Raw genomic sequence first — 17205 nt, 5'->3', positions numbered from 1 at the left:
AAAAAATAAACCTAAGAGTATGAATCCTTGCAGTCACGAAAGCTTATAATCTAGAATATTTCATCATGGTTATTATTATTATTTTATCCACTTCATCATCATCCATCTACCTACTCACATGAATGGCTGCTTAGCCCTCAAGTTCAAGTTCATTTATTAGGTACAAGCCCTGTGAGCCATTCGGCTCTTGAATCGGGTGCAACCGCAACAAACAAAAAACAAAAACATGAACGAAAAACATCTTAAAGTGAATATGTGACTAAGTGCAAACAGAAAATCCAAGAAAAGAAAGCAAAATATTGCAGAAAAAAACACCGTGTACATCAACGCTGTGTGCAAAAATCCCAGTGGGATGCAAGTCAAACAACAACAACAACCACAAGACAACTTAGATTAAGGCCATCAGTCTAACTCTGTACTACAACAAACAAACATGGCTAAACCAATACACTTTTCACCAAAATAAAGCCATGAAAGCAATGAAAAAGCAATCATAGGAACTGTGACGGAATTTTCACAATAAATGTCATAAACAACATGTACTACCAAAACCCTGCAGCCATAGCTGGCTGCATGTGTAATGTAGTAACTCGGCGGGAGACGACTTCACGGGTAACACACTCTTTATTTTATCAAACTCGTTCACAGGTGACTAACACCTACTTTGTATCTCGGGTGACAAACACCCACTTAGTACCTCGGGTGACAAACACCCACTTAGTATCTCGGGTGACAAACACCCACTTAGCTACTTGGCGACTAACGCCCACTGAGCTACTCGGATGACCAACATCCACTTAGTATCTCGGGTGACAAACACCCACTTAGCTACTCGGCGACTAACGCCACTGAGCTACTCGGATGACCAACATCCACTTAGCTACTCGGCGACTAACGCCCCTGAGCTACTCGGGACACTCCCTGCCCGGGGTATCCGTCTCGACTGTGGGTCCCCAGCCCGACCCACGGGGGCGTCGGACCCCGGGTCCCACAGCCTCGCCTCCGAGCCACACAGGGCCCCGGTCCCCACAAGGACGGCGGGACTAGGGGTCTCGTGGCACTAGGTCTTCAGCTCCGTCTTCGGGTCTTCAACTGGGTAACTCTCCCCGAGTGCTCTCGCGCGTCCCCCTTTATACCCCACCTGCGGACGTCGCTGCGAGCACCCACTTATTCGACCAATCGCCGGGCGCTGGCTACGATCCTCTTTTCCCACATCTCATCGTGCCTCACCACTCACGCCGCGCCGCCCCGTCATGTCACTCCCGGCGCGCGCGTCCACACCACGCCCACAACGCGTGCCCAACCCCGCACCCCGCGCCGCCCCGTGATCCATCACTGTCACAGTCGGCGCACGTCAATACCACCACTACATCACCCCCTACCACATAGCTCGCAGCCGCCCCGGCTGCTATAAAAATATACAAACCCCCCTGTGTGCCCCGTAACACAACACAACAACAAGAACAACAACTAACCTAACAACACAACACGACGCGAACACTACCATCCGCAACCCTCAACCAATGCCACCGCGACAATAGAACAATATATACAAACCGGCGAGTGACAAGAGCAATGTGTATGCAAAAAGGAAAATAAATGGAAATTTTTTTTTTTCTTTCGACTCGTGCAGTGTCCCCTTTTTCTTCCGAGCGTCCCTACAACGGGACATTACCCCGGCAGAGGGGAACACCGGGCGAGCTCGGTGTAGAGAAAAAAAACGTCTTCATGAAAATTGTTGAGACCTAGCCCGAGTCCGCCTTGCCGGTCCGTCGTACGGCACCAGACGCGGTTGAACGTCCGGTGGTGCCGGCGGTTCAGGAAGACATCGGCCAGGCATCGAGGACCCATGCGTGCCCCGGGGTTCAGGCTCTCGACGGTCAGCAGCCGTCAAGCCCGAGGCACCTGGGGGTGGGTCAGGTGGAGACACGTGAGGATCCGCCTGCGACACCTCCCTCCCCGAGTCGACGGTCACATCACACGCCCGGTCGTCACGGCACAGAACGGGGTCACACGGTGCCGCATAGGGCTTCAGTCGGGAGGGGTGCACGTACCAACGGCGTTTCCCCCATTTAATCTGTATACTCTGGGGTCGTGCAACCCGCACAATTTCCACCGGTCCCCTCCAAGGTCTCAACAACTTGGGGGACGTAGCCAACGGTGCATGTGGACAATGCAGCCAGGCCTTATCGCCTGGTTTCCAATCATGCGTATGCACCCTCCGCTCATGCAATTTCTCGTTTGCAATTTGCCGCGACCGCGAATTCAACCTTGCCGCCTCCCGCGCTTCAGTCAATTTGGCGATATTAAATTTGATGTGGTCTGCCAATTTAGATTTTGCACGTGGCTGGGAAATCCCCAGTTGGACGTCCATGGCCGGATCGGCCTCCCGCCCATACATAAGAAAAAATGGGGAAAACCCCGTCGCCGCATGAGGGGCCATTCGATAGGCCGCGAGTACCCCCGGCACCTGTAAGTCCCAATCAACCTGATCGTCGCAGACCTGTTGGCACAACATAGACGTAATCGTCCTGTTCAGACGCTCAACCATCCCGTCAGTCTGCGGGTGGTAGGGGGAAGTACGCACTTTCTTTGTACCCAACAGGTCGCACACCTCGCGCAACAAAACGCTCGAAAAATTCTTCCCTTGATCCGTCAGCAAGCGTTCGGGGGCGCCCTTGTCCAACACATAACCCTGGACAAAGGCGTCCGCCACCGCCGCAGCCGACTGGTTGGCGAGCGGCCATGCCATAGGCCATCGGGTGAAGTATTCCACGCCAACCAGCAGGAACCTATTTCCCCTTGGTGTAGCCGGAAAGGGCCCCAAGATGTCCAACGCTACCAATTCGTTTATACGCGAAACCTGAATGGATTGCAGCGGTGGATTAGCTGCCAATGGTGGCGGTTTCCTTTTGGCGCACCCTACGCATCCCTTAAGAATATTCGCCACGTCGTTACCCATCCCCGGCCAATAATAGTCTCGCTGGATTAGGGCGAGCGTTTTGTGAAAACCCAGATGCATGAGCCGTTCATGAGCTGCCAGAACAACCCTACCCCGCATAGCAACAGGCACAACGAGCACGTGACGCCGGGACATGTTGTCCCACCTCATCAAAAGGCCCTGTCTGCACACCCAGGAACCGACCCGCGCCTCCCCTTCTTCGGGAGCGCCAACTTTCCGACGTAGCGTAAGTAGGGAGCTGTCGGACATCTGGAGGCGGCCCCACTCAATGAGGGGCAACGACAACAGCGAATCCCTCCCCGTGGGGGCGTCCTCTCCCGGGTTGTCAGTGGCGGCGAGCGCAACTCCCGGGGTGCCGGCGACCGGGGGTTTGCACCGCGCCGATCCCAACAAACATGTGCAGTCCGTGCACGGCGGCAACCGCGACAAGGCGTCCGCGTTTGAGTGTCGCAACCCCTTGCGGTAAATCGTCGTGAATTGGTAGTCTTGAAGGACCTCCAACCATCGGGACAATTGGCCCGATGGCTGTGCCACGCGCATAGCGTATTGTAGAGCCGCATGGTCCGTCCGGACCGTAAAATGACGGCCGTAAAGATACGGCCTGAATTGCTGTGTAAAAAACACAATGGCTAACAATTCACGACGAGTTACGCAATAGCGTTGTTCTGCGGGGGAAAGAACCCTACTACCGTAGGCGACCACCCGTTCAACCCCCCCGACCACCTGTGAGAGCACCCCCCCGATACCCGTATTGCTGGCGTCCGTGTCAAGCAAAAACGGTTGTGTGAAATCGGGGTAACACAAGGGGGGAGCCTGCACCAAGGCGTCACGGAGGGAGCAGAACGCAGCCTCCTCTTCCGCCCCCCAGTGAAACCTCACACCCTTAGCCGTCAAAGCGTGCAGGGGCTTGGCTATGGTGGCAAATTGCTTGACAAAACGACGGTAATAGGAGGCAAAACCAATGAAACTACGAACCTCCGTGACCGAGGTTGGCGTTGGCCATGAGCTGACGCAATGCGTCTTAGCAGGGTCCGTCGAGATCCCTGAACGACTCACGATATGGCCCAAATACCTGACCGATTCCCGAAGCAGAAAACATTTAGCCGGTTTAAATTTAAGCTTAGCAGAACGCATCCTGAGGAACACCGCTCTCAGTCGCTGGAGGTGCTCCTCGAAAGTCCGACTAAAGACGATGATATCGTCAAGATAAATCAAACAGGTATCCCATTGGAGGCCCGACAAAACCAATTCCATGAGTCTCTGGAACGTGGCGGGAGCGGAATGTAAGCCCATGGGCAAACGGTTGAATTCAAATAGGCCCCCAGGTGTCCGGAAAGCAGTTTTAGGTTTAGACTCGTTATCGAGTGGCAATTGCCAAAATCCAGAAAGCAGATCGAGTGTGGAAAAAAACTGCGCTCCCGCCAAGGCATCCAGCGACTCATCCATCCTGGGGAGCGGATACGCATCCGCCATCGAGATTTTGTTTAAGCGGCGGAAATCGACACAAAACCGCAAGGACCCGTCCTGTTTCTTTACTAGGACAATAGGAGCACCCCACGGACTAGAAGAGGGCGAAATGATATCGGCCGCCAACATATCATTAACCGCCGATTGCACATGTTCCTTCTCGGCTGGGCTGAGCCGGAAGGGATTCTGACGAATAGGGGCCGCGTCCCCTGTAGCTATTTGGTGGCGCAACAGGTCAGTGCAGCCGATATCGTACTTATGTTTGCTGAACACGTCAGCAAACTCGATGAGCAAACCCCTCAATGCTCCCAATTGCACCCCGGACAAGTTAGCAGAACCGGCACACAGCGAGTCCAACCACTCAGTCCCCTCATCACTTTGAGGATGCGACTTGACAGTGAAATCTGCTTGAGCCACGAGCCGTTCCTCAACGGGTAGCGGCGCGGCGTGAGCCAGCACCGTTCCCTGCGCAATTACGGCCGGCCGCGACCCCGTATTCAGGACCATTACGAACGGCTCACTGTCCCCTCTCACCATGGTTTGAGCAACCGCTAAGTCGAGGCCCTTACTGGCTCTGTTTGACGGCCCCAACAGCACCCCCTGTGCCTCCGCACCCACCTCGAGTGGCTTCCTGAACCGAAGGGGTACTAACATTTGCGATCCCGGGGGCACCCGTACAGTGTGAGTCGCCAGCGCCTGCACCGTCGCACAAACCGTGCGCACTTTGGTAGGGCTCGACAAGAACGCAACCCGCCGACCTGACGGAAGCTCTATGCAGGCCTGATCTATAAGAATTTTGATGGGCATTTTGGACAAAAAGTCCGTACCTAGCAAACAGGGAACGGCCAGCGATGATGATACAAAAATAGGGCCCGCTAATTTAATGTCACCAATGCAAATAGTCGCCCGAATCTGGCCGATGATCCCCAGGGATCCCCCATTCGCCGCATAAAATGGCACGTCAACTGGCAGAAGGGGTCTACTTTGGACGGGAAGAATGTTATAAATAAGGTCCGAGATGATGGTGGCCGACGCACCCGTGTCAACAAGCACCCGGACCTCAACCCCGTCAATGAACCCCGTTACCACGGACGACCCGGCCGACGCAGCCACGATCCTGTGGGCCAATTCGGACCACTCGACTGCTTGCGGGCCGCGTACGGACCCCCCTCGCCGAATTGAACCCCCGGCACCCAGCCGCGAACCCCCCACCGCGAAGCGGCGACCCGAATGTGCCGTGTTTGTGGACCGAACGTGTGAGGTGCCGCGACTTGCCGGGTTTTGTTGGGATGACTTGTGGCCCTGGTCGTCGTCCCGACGTGGTCCTGTGGCGCGCTGACGCGGGGCCCGGCACCCGGCTGCGACGTGACCCCGAAGGCCGCAGTTGTAGCAGACGACGGACGTCGTAGGTTTCGGTTGCTCCAGCTTGCGGGGCGAACGTGTGGGCGAACGACCTCCCGTTCTCCACTCCCCCGGACGCGATGCAGCGAAGGCCTGCTCCTGCACCGCAGCTGGCTGAGGTTCGGCGATCGTGGCGGCCAGTGCCGCGTTCCCCGCCCATTTGCAGACGACCCCCGGCTTGCGTTTGAGGACCTCGTACGCGTGAATGCTCGTGGCGATCGCCAGGGAGCAGATATCCATCTCGTCTGCCACGTTGATGGGGACCCCCAACTCGTGGGCCAACACCAGCAGCTGCTCCGTCACCATGGCGTCCTTCCCCTCCTTATCCATGCGGGGAAAAGCTGCGTCCGCCAAGGCGAGTAGTGCCGTGCGGTAGGCTAGCGTCGTTTCCCCAGCCACCTTCCGCCGATCGTAGAACTGGTGGCGACACGTGGAGGGCGGCCCGAACACCTTCGCCATCAGGTGTAGTGCGGCCTGGAGCGTAGAGCGGGACGACCTTGCAGCAGATGTGAAGGCTGCAAGCGCGTCGTCGTCAAGCATCGCTGGCAAAGCACGCAGGGCAGTGGTGTCGGACCACCCCGACATCTCCTGATGAGCGAGGAACCTTCGTTGGAAGGCTCCCCAGTCGCCCCCATCCGCCTTGAACGCCGACAGCGCGGGCAATCTTTGCTGGAGGACCCGATCGTCGTCGACGTCGGAGAGATTTTCCCGCGCTCCGCTGGAGTTGTGTAAAATGTCGGCTCGGTTGTCAGGCGCAAAATGGAGGGCTCCGGCGCGCGCTGATGACGTGGGCTGCGCTGCGCGGAGGTGTCCGGCCACGTGGCGTCCGTCTTTCCCGCCAATCGGTGGCGGCCCCCCAAAAACGGCGGCAACTTCCAGACTTTTGGCGCGAAGCGCCTTTTGGCGGGAATCCTCCAACGTCGCTTCCTCCACGACCCCCGCAGCCGTTTTTCCGCTCGCCGGAACGGAGATGTCGGCCAAGACAGCGGCGGCGGCGAGTAGCAACTCCGCCAACCGGGAGTGCGCGTCCTGGAGGCTGGTGTCGGAGGCAAGCGGAGCGTCGGCCATCACCGCGAAGTGCTGCATCGGCGGCAACTCCTCGTCCTCTACTCCCGAGGTTGGTGTCCTCGGTACTCCGTCGTCATCCCGACCTCGCTCGTGGGTACGGGTAGTCTTCCTTGTGTCCATACTTCTTGAAGATAGGTTTACTTCTGACGCCAGTTGTAATGTAGTAACTCGGCGGGAGACGACTTCACGGGTAACACACTCTTTATTTTATCAAACTCGTTCACAGGTGACTAACACCTACTTTGTATCTCGGGTGACAAACACCCACTTAGTACCTCGGGTGACAAACACCCACTTAGTATCTCGGGTGACAAACACCCACTTAGCTACTTGGCGACTAACGCCCACTGAGCTACTCGGATGACCAACATCCACTTAGTATCTCGGGTGACAAACACCCACTTAGCTACTCGGCGACTAACGCCACTGAGCTACTCGGATGACCAACATCCACTTAGCTACTCGGCGACTAACGCCCCTGAGCTACTCGGGACACTCCCTGCCCGGGGTATCCGTCTCGACTGTGGGTCCCCAGCCCGACCCACGGGGGCGTCGGACCCCGGGTCCCACAGCCTCGCCTCCGAGCCACACAGGGCCCCGGTCCCCACAAGGACGGCGGGACTAGGGGTCTCGTGGCACTAGGTCTTCAGCTCCGTCTTCGGGTCTTCAACTGGGTAACTCTCCCCGAGTGCTCTCGCGCGTCCCCCTTTATACCCCACCTGCGGACGTCGCTGCGAGCACCCACTTATTCGACCAATCGCCGGGCGCTGGCTACGATCCTCTTTTCCCACATCTCATCGTGCCTCACCACTCACGCCGCGCCGCCCCGTCATCTGTCACTCCCGGCGCGCGCGTCCACACCACGCCCACAACGCGTGCCCAACCCCGCACCCCGCGCCGCCCCGTGATCCATCACTGTCACAGTCGGCGCACGTCAATACCACCACTACACATGCGTCACTCCACAACAGCAGGAGCATCACCACTGCTTCAGCAAAATTTCTTCTCTCCATAGTCCTCTGTAAACGACGCAAGTCTCGGTACTCCCCCGGTCAAACGGCCCCAGACGTCGCCGTCGCGGTTGTCGAGGCGGCAGGAGTCGAACTCTCCATGCCGCTACTCACGCTCCTCATGTGAGATCATCCGTCTGTTGTATCTATTGTGGTGAAATGATAAATTAAATGTAAAAATGAATATATGATTTAAAAAATAAGTTTTTTAAATGGTATTACGTAAAATATGTTAACATGTGTAATTAAGTGTTATTAACTGGAAATGTGTGTTAAGAGCAGAGGTGGGACAAAGTCATTGTTATGCAAGTCCAAGTCGAGTCGCAAGTCATCAAATTCATGACTCGAGTCTGACTCGAGTCCAAGTCACATGACTCGAGTCCACATCTCATAGGTGGGACAAAGTCATTGTTATGCAAGTCCAAGTCGAGTCGCAAGTCATCAAATTCATGACTCGAGACTGACTCGAGTCCAAGTCACATGACTCGAGTCCACACCTCTGGTATAGAGTAATTCATGTGTGTGTTCAAATTTTTTATTGGACGTGTATGTTATTGTGTATGTGATTGTGTGATTATATGTGAGTGAGTTATGTGTTTGTGATTGAGTTAATTAAGTGTATGTGATTATGTTTGTGATTATGTTTTTGTGATTATGTGTGTGTGATTATTACGTATGTAATTGCGTGTTAGATTATTATGTATGTGATTATGTGCGTGTGATTATTATTGATTATTATTGACCTCCTGTCAGCGGGCGTTCGCCACTTCACGTGGCCTCAAGGTGCACATGGCCTGGCACAAGCGTCGTGGTGACGTCACCGCCACTTAGTGGCGAATGGCGGTTGCAAATGTATCCTTAGCAAATGTTTAGAAAGCATCAAAAGCCAGATTTTCAAGATTATGTGATTAACAGACCAACCCACAGCTAATATCAAAATTACCTATTCATGCAGGCATATGGGTTTATACAATACATCCTTATTAAATGGTTAGAAGAACATCAACTATCAAATCTCACAATCACGTGGTTAAACCAAGCCAATAGGCAACACCTCGAAATGGCAATATTCGCACAGAATTCATACTCTTCGTTTTTTCGGTAAAGTCACGTAGGTAAAAAATGAAATAAAAATGTATAAAAATAAAATAATAAAAATCACGACGTTTCGAGGCAACACAAGTCTCCGTCATCAGGTGGGACCATCACAGCCAGATTTGCTGTATCACTTGATACACTTGATACAGCAAATATTTTACTGTATCACTTGATACAGCAAATCTGGCTGTGACGGTCCCACCTGATGACGGAGACTTGTGTTGCCTCTGAAACGTCGTGATTTTTATTATTTTATTTTTATTAATTTATTTTTTATTTTTTACCTACGTGACTTTACCGAAAAAACTAAGCGTATGAATCCTTGCAGTCACGAAAGCTTCAAATCTAGAATTCGCACAGAATGCGTTCTCATCAAACGCGTGTCAAATAGTTCGAAAAAGTCAACGATCTGATCTCCCAATCAAGTGATTAAAATAAAACAATAGTCTATCTCATGGTAAGGCGACCATACACACTTCCCTTGTTATAGTGTGTGAGGCATGCAAGCCGAGATTCTTCTTGGCCCACAACCTCTACAAGGTACAGTTAAAAATAGTGAGCGAGTGTAAAGTTAATACTCTTTGGTTCTTTATGTATGGATTCCTGCAGTCACGAAAGCTTCAAATCAAGATTGTAAAGTGAATGTTTCTCCTTTCTTCTTCTTTCTGAACAAGTCCCACAATTAAGTTTAGAATGGCAGGCTTCGTCCACAATTATAGTGCGCTCGCGGCCCTGCTGCTGCTCGCTGCCGCTCGCTGCTGCTCGCTCGCTGCCGCTCGCTGCTGCTGCTCGCTGCCGCTCGCTGCTGCTCGCTGCTGCTGCCGCTCGCTTCTGCTGCCGCTCGCTGCTGCTGCTCGCTGCTGCTCGCTGCTGCTGCCGCTCGCTGCTGCTCGCTGCTGCTGCCGCTCGCTGCTGCTGCTCGCTGCCGCTCGCTGCTGCTGCCGCTCGCTGCTGCTCGCTGCTGCTGCTCGCTCGCTGCTCGCTGCTCGCTGCTGCTGCTCGCTCGCTGCTCGCTGCTGCTGCTCGCTCGCTGCTGCTGCTCGCTGCTGCTGCTCGCTGCTGCTGCTCGCTGCTCGCTGCTGCTGCTCGCTCGCTGCTCGCTGCTGCTGCTCGCTCGCTGCTGCTCGCTGCTGCTGCCGCTCGCTCGCTGCTCGCTGCTGCTGCTCGCTCGCTGCTCGCTGCTGCCGCTCGCTCGCTGCTCGCTGCTGCTGCTCGCTCGCTGCTGCTGCTCGCTCGCTGCTCGCTGCTGCCGCTCGCTCGCTGCTCGCTGCTGCTGCTCGCTCGCTGCTCGCTGCTGCTGCCGCTCGCTCGCTGCTCGCTGCTGCTGCTCGCTGCTGCTGCTCGCTCGCTGCTCGCTGCTGCCGCTCGCTCGCTGCTCGCTGCTGCTGCCGCTCACTCGCTGCTCGCTGCTGCTGCTCGCTGCTCGCTGCTGCTGCTCGCTCGCTGCTCGCTCGCTGCTCGCTGCTCGCTGCTCGCTCGCTGCTCGCTGCTGCTGCTCGCTCGCTGCTCGCTGCTGCTGCTCGCTCGCTCGCTCGCTGCTCGCTGCTGCTGCTCGCTGCTCGCTGCTGCTGCTCGCTCGCTGCTCGCTCGCTTGCTCGCTGCTCGCTTGCTGCTCGCTCGCTGCTCGCTGCTGCTGCTCGCTCGCTGCTCGCTGCTGCTGCTCGCTCGCTCGCTCGCTGCTCGCTGCTGCTGCTCGCTCGCTGCTCGCTGCTGCTGCTCGCTCGCTCGCTCGCTGCTCGCTTGCTGCTGCTCGCTGCTCGCTGCTGCTGCTGCTCGCTGCTGCTCGCTGCTGCTGCTCGCTCGCTGCTCGCTGCTGCTGCTCGCTCGCTCGCTCGCTGCTCGCTTGCTGCTGCTCGCTGCTCGCTGCTGCTGCTGCTCGCTGCTGCTCGCTGCTGCTGCTCGCTCGCTCGCTGCTGCTGCTCGCTGCTGCTGCTGCTCGCTCGCTGCTGCTGCTCGCTGCTGCTGCTCGCTCGCTCGCTGCTGCTGCTCGCTGCTCGCTGCTGCTCGCTGCTGCTGCTCGCTGCTGCTCCTTCTTTCTGTGGTCTGTGCATCGTGCTCGGTCCACGCTGGAGGGTGCTCGGGGCTCCCGAGTCAGCAGCTTCGTGGCCAATTTAACACGTTTAAGGCTTTCGCGACCAATATTATTCATAATATAGGTTTTTGGGTCAGATCGCGTTATTTATAAATGTGTCAGCTACAGGCTTAGTGCGGCCTGGAAGCGTATTATCAAATAAATACAATTGAATGATTACCAATCTATATAATTACAATACCCTCCCCTCCTTGCCTCGAATCACTGCACCAGATTGAATTGAATTAAATGATGACGTCACCCTGATGCTGCTCTATTTAAAACCGGAAGCAACAGGAGAGCCTCACCATACTTGCACGATGTAGCTGATTGTAATTATCAGCGAAACGTCGTGCTACTCAAATTTTAAAATGTTGTTGATTCTCTCTTCAGCACACCGGTGGGCTAAAGAAGTGAATTATTTTGTCCTTTGAAAACGTGACACATTTTTTACTGTTTGGCCCTGTCGGGTGGTGGAGGGTTACGACACATTTATAAATAACGCGATCTGACCCAAAAACCTATATTATGAGCTTCATGGTCAGCCATTAAGTGCTGCGCTGCACCTTTGCAGGTTATCAGCACGCCAGGCTTGATCAGCAGAATCCTCTGTGGCCACGTTGCTCATCATTCCTCGTCAGCAGCTGCAATGCTTCGCGTGAGCGCCCTTGGTGCCCCCACTTCTCTCGGTAGGTCTCTTGCTGTGCGCCGCTGTCTCACTGCGCCTCGTTCTCTCCAGAACTCATCAAGACTCATATCATGAGAGTATCAGTCACTTGGTCAACTTAACTTTTCCATACTCTTTGGTTCTTTCGGTAAAGTCACGTCGGTGAAAAGATAAAATAAAAAATAAATAAAAGTAAGTGATTTCATTTACTTTTATTTATTTTTTCACCTACGTGACTTTACCGAAAGAACCAAAGAGTATGGATCCTTGCAGTCACGAAAATTTCAAATCAAGAATGAACTTTTCCAGCCTACATCTTGGACAACATTTCATGCATTCTCGATATTAGTGTATATACGAAATCTCCACTTGACATCTCAAACGTCTTAGCTGATCACAGTATTATATGAAAATACATTCGCAGACCTCTTAGCTTCTGACAATTCTTAGCTTAGTAAAGTAATATTGAAGTCCTTTACTCTGCACGTGACTCAAAACATAAGGAAAAACGGAGAATTAAACCATCGGCGAGTAATTCCTGCAGTCACGAAAGCGCCATATCAAGTTTGAACCACCTCTACAGGAAGGTTTTGAATTTGTTTTCTCTATTTGTTTTCTCTCTCTCTGTGTCTCTGTGTTGTCTCTCTCTGCCCATGTGTCTGTCTTTGTGTCTCCGTGTTTGTGTCTTGTCTCTCTCTCAAATTTCACACTTAAATTCTAATTTAGAAATCCTTGGAAGAACGTAATCAACCAGGCCATGCGTTAATTGTGTGTTTACCGACTTTATGTGTTGCATTGCATTACATTTTCAAATTTTACTAAGTTTGTTAGATTTAGTGTGGTTTCTCTCTCTCTGTCTCCCCTCGTTTTGTTGCTTTGTTTCCTGCTGTTGCGCCTGGTATCTCATGGACATGCTAATTTCTCTACCCCCCCCCCCTCTCTCTCTGTCCCCCTCTCTCTCTATTTAATGCCTCGACACAGAGGCGTTGTTTCTCTGTGTGCCTATGTGTTTGTCTCTCTCTGTGTGTCTCTGTGTTATCTCTCTCTGCTTATGTGTCTGTCTATGTGTCTCCGGTTCTGTGTTTTATCTCTTAAATTTAGCAATCTTTGGAAGAACGTAATCAACCAGGTAGGGTGTTGACTGTTATATTAGCCGACTATCTGTGTTGTATTGCATTATATTTCTAAGTTTACTAGGTTTGTTTTCTCTTTCATTTGTACCTGATTATGATTGCTTGTGTTGCAATCGAAACATCTTATGCTATTATTAAATGTATTCTTTTATCTTTCTATGACTTTACCGAAAGAACCAAAGAGTAATTCATGCAGTCACGAAAGCGCCAAATCAAGATGGGATTAAATCACGGATTCTGTGTACTGTATTGAAACGACCCTGGATCTTGTGTTTGACGAGCGTTTTGAACTCTCTAAATAAAAAACAGAGATGACATTGTCGTCCTCTCAGCCGACAAAGGCAATACCACTGTCATCATTGATAAAACAACGTACATGATGGCAGCTATATCCCACCAACTGCTTAGCTACTAAAACCAACAATATCATCACTAAATCGATCAGACCAAGCAGAGCTCTCTAAAACCTTCGGCTGCTAGACCTTCCAGATTGTATGGCCTTCCAAAAATCCACAAAGTAGGTACCCCGCTCCGTCCTATCGTCTCCACGATTAACTCACCCACCTACAAACTGGCCCGATTTCTGTCTGAGACTCTGCTTCCTTTCACTGGCAAGTCCACCTCAGGTGTACTTAACTCAGCTCACTTGGTTTCTCTAATCAAGGACATCTCACTGTCTCCGGATGATTTGCTTGTCAGTTTCGATGTAGTCTCTCTGTTCACCAATGTACCTGTACTTGACACCATTGCAATCATTGAAGACTTGGTCCAACAAGGACTGAATCCAGATGTACCAACTTTGGTAAGGCACGGTCTTACCAACAAATACTTCACCTGGAATGGTACATTCTACAGGCAAAATGAGGGTATACCAATGGGTTCCCCCTTATTGCCAGTGGTAGCGAATGTTTTCATGTAAAATTTTGAGACAGATGCCATCCAGACATCCACCCTACGTCCTTCTTTGTGGAAGAGATATGTAGATGACACGTTTGTCATCTGGCCACATGGCCTGCCAGCACTGAACCAATTTCTCAACCACATCAATTCCACACATCCGTCTATCAAATTCACCATGGAAGTGGAAAAAATGGAAAGCTACCATTCCTGGATGTTTTGATCGAGAAGAGACCTGATGGCTCGTTGGGACATTCAGTCTACAGGAAAGCCACCCACATGGATGCCTATCTAAAGCCTGACTCCCACCACCATCCAGCCCAGAATAATTCCCTCATGAAAACACTAAACCATAGGGCCCGTTGCATCTCCGACCAGCACCACCTAGCCAGTGAGTTGGAGCACGTACACCAAGCCCTCGGGATGAACGAAAAATCGAAACGTACAATCCGCAAAGCTGTCTCCCCAGCCATGCGGAGACAACCTTCTGAGGATCCAACCAAAACCATCACTTTACCATACATAGCAGGGGTTACCAAAAAGATTTCGAAAATCTTAAACAAACACAAGATCCAGGTTCGTTTAAATACAGTACACAAAATCCGTGATTGGATCCCATATGTAAAAGATGTGATTCCTGACATGCAATACCCTGGTGTCTACAAACTGAGTTGTGGTTGCGGCAGCAGTTACATTGGGGAAACAAAACGACATGTCTCGGACCACGTCCGTGAACACAAGGCAGATCTGAAACATGGTAGGACAAATACCTCTGCCATTGCCGATCATTGTTTTAACGCTGTGGGCTTACACGAAATAAATTTTTCCAAAACGGAGGTACTCTGCAAACCTACCAGCTACCTTCAGATTTGTGCATGAAGCCATCCAGATATATAAACACAGACACAACTTGAACTGAGATGATGGGTAGAAACTGAGCAATCATTGGAAGGACGTTATTAACCAGGTAAAATCTTAACTGACTGTGATGTTTCCATCCAACCTGCCTATGTCAGCTGTTATTTCGACTCTCTGTGTCTCTCTATACCTCTCTCTTAGATCTCTCATGCTCACATGTCCGTTGCATTGCACTCTCATGCTCGCATGTCTTTTGGATTGCACTCTCATATCCAAAGGCCCTTCGGATTACACCCGTTGGGTTGTACTCCCTCGTCGATAAAGCTGCTCTTCTTATCCTTCTTTTCTACAGTAACATGCTAATCTCTCACATTAACAAAGCCACTTCTGTGCCCTCTAATTTCTCACATTAACATCATGCTAATCTCTCACATTAACAAAGCCACTTCTCTCCCCTATAATTTCTCATATTAACATCATGCTAATCTCTCACATTAACATCATGCTAATCTTCTTGGTTCTTTCGGTAAAGTCACGTAGAAGGGAAGTAATAAAATAATAAAAATAAAACATAATAAAATAATTCTCACGACGTTTCGGCCACAACGCAAGCAGCCGTCCTCAGGTGAAAACCAGGTCTGTCGAGGCGACAGCGTCTGAATGAAACAGCACACGTGCTTGGAGCATATATATAAGCTGGGTTGCATCATGCTAATTTCTCACATTAACATCATGCTAATATCTCACATTAACATAGCCACTTCCGTGCCCTCGTCGAGGAGGCAGCTTTCCTTCTTTTCTACAGTTACATGCTAATTTCTCACATTAACATCACTAACCCTTGAGCCACACCAATTTCAAACCTTCTAAAACAGTCTGCCTCAGCAGCAGACCATGCTTTCCCACCTGATGACGGACGCTCGTGTTGCGCCTGAAACGTCGTGATTTATTTTATTTTATACCTACGTGACTTTATCGAAAGAACCAAAGAGGATGGATTCCTGCAGTCACGAAAGCTTCAAATCAAGATTGTTATTAAATTATTAAATTATTAATAGATAAAAATGTAAAAAAATCGCTAAATCATTTTTATTATCAATTTCCACTGTAATTCTGATTATCAAATAATTACAATTTAGTAATTGTAATTTAATAATTATAATTATTACATTATAATAACTAAATTATTATTACTTGACGCTCACGCCAGTTTGTTCAGGGCACGGGGTCGGCAACCTGCAGCTCCGTAGCAGCGTGCGGCTCTTTGAGGGACCGCTGCTTTGTGAGACGTTTTTATTTATCAAGGACCACCACCGTCTCTCGTAGTCACACCACGTTTTTATTCATCAAGGACCACCAACGTCTCTCGTACTCACACCACGTTGCATTGCGGCTCTTGAAATAATGAGTTGGTTGGTGTCTGTTTTACTTACCGAAATGTAAAAAATAAGAAAAAATGTCTCTCCTTGTTTTGGTTGGTGACCCCCCTAGTTTAGGGGAATCGTTTTTTTTTTTTTTATAAACCTTGAATACGAACTGACAGCTGTGTGGTTTGCTGGGCAAAACGCGCAGCCTCACCCGAGCCGGATGTTTTTTTGTTTACGTGACAAACCTTACTCATTGGTTGTGTTGGGTGGTGGCGAGTTTAACGACACTTTTATATTTACGTGATCTACCCCCAAAACACGTTTTATGGATAATATTGGTCGCGATAGCCTACTTATGATTTTAAATCTTTAATAAGAATATACACGGTGCGGTTTACAGTGAAAAAACACAGCCTCACCCAAGCGGGTGTAACCAGTCTATAGGACAAACCTTCACTGTTTTCATGGTTACCGTGGGATTTTTGTAGAAATATATCAATTGCGACTCTTTAACTTTGACACTGTGTGTGTGAATGTGACGCCACGTCTACACAGGTGAGTTCGGGCTGCCGCGTGCAACATTCCAGGGCGCGTCTCGTGGTGTTCATTATTTAGCTGAAGGTGAAGTCAGCTCGCTTCTTGTTCGTTGTCGCTGCTCTGTGATTTTGTTTTTACATCTCGCTGCGGTGGCTACGAGATGTTAACTACCTCGCCTGGTATACAGGAGGTCGTGGGATCGATCCCAGCTCTGACGCCTGTACATGTACTTGGAGTTTGCTTGACTTTACCGAAAAAACCTAAGAATATGTTTGCTTGTCTCTCTCCCCGTAGTCGCGTGAATTTGTCTCAGGGTTCTCCAAATTTTCCCTCCACACTTAGAAACATGCACTTAGAGTGTTTGGCTGCGAAAAATGTCCACGTAATAAGCCACGTCTGTGAGCTATCATTTGTGGTCAGGCCGCTTCTGAAAAGAGCTATATACCTCAGTGGGCCTTACCTGGTAAAATAAAAATAGTTTTTTTATTTATAGAATCGACCAAACTCAGCGAGTCCAGGATGTAAAATATTAACATTAACAATAGGTGATGAATATATATTGTTTAGGTTATGAAGATTTAAATCCTCGATTTTTTTACGCATAATAGGAAAATGGACGGTGAAAGTCATATAATGAGCTTAAATGAACCACAATGTTTGTTTAGCCAG

General features: G+C 50.8%; 1 protein-coding gene across 1 annotated transcript in view; it reads left to right on the top strand.

The window, feature by feature from the left end:
• LOC144733051 (E3 ubiquitin-protein ligase TRIM11-like) overlaps positions 1 to 17205 on the top strand; it is a 265988-nt gene that overhangs the window by 158314 nt on the left and 90469 nt on the right. The window lies entirely within an intron of this gene.

This window comes from Lampetra planeri, chromosome 45 (assembly GCF_965212315.1).
Source record: "Lampetra planeri chromosome 45, kcLamPlan1.2.h2, whole genome shotgun sequence".
Taxonomy (NCBI): Eukaryota; Metazoa; Chordata; class Hyperoartia; order Petromyzontiformes; family Petromyzontidae; genus Lampetra; species Lampetra planeri.
This window is presented reverse-complemented; position numbering and strand designations above follow the sequence as displayed.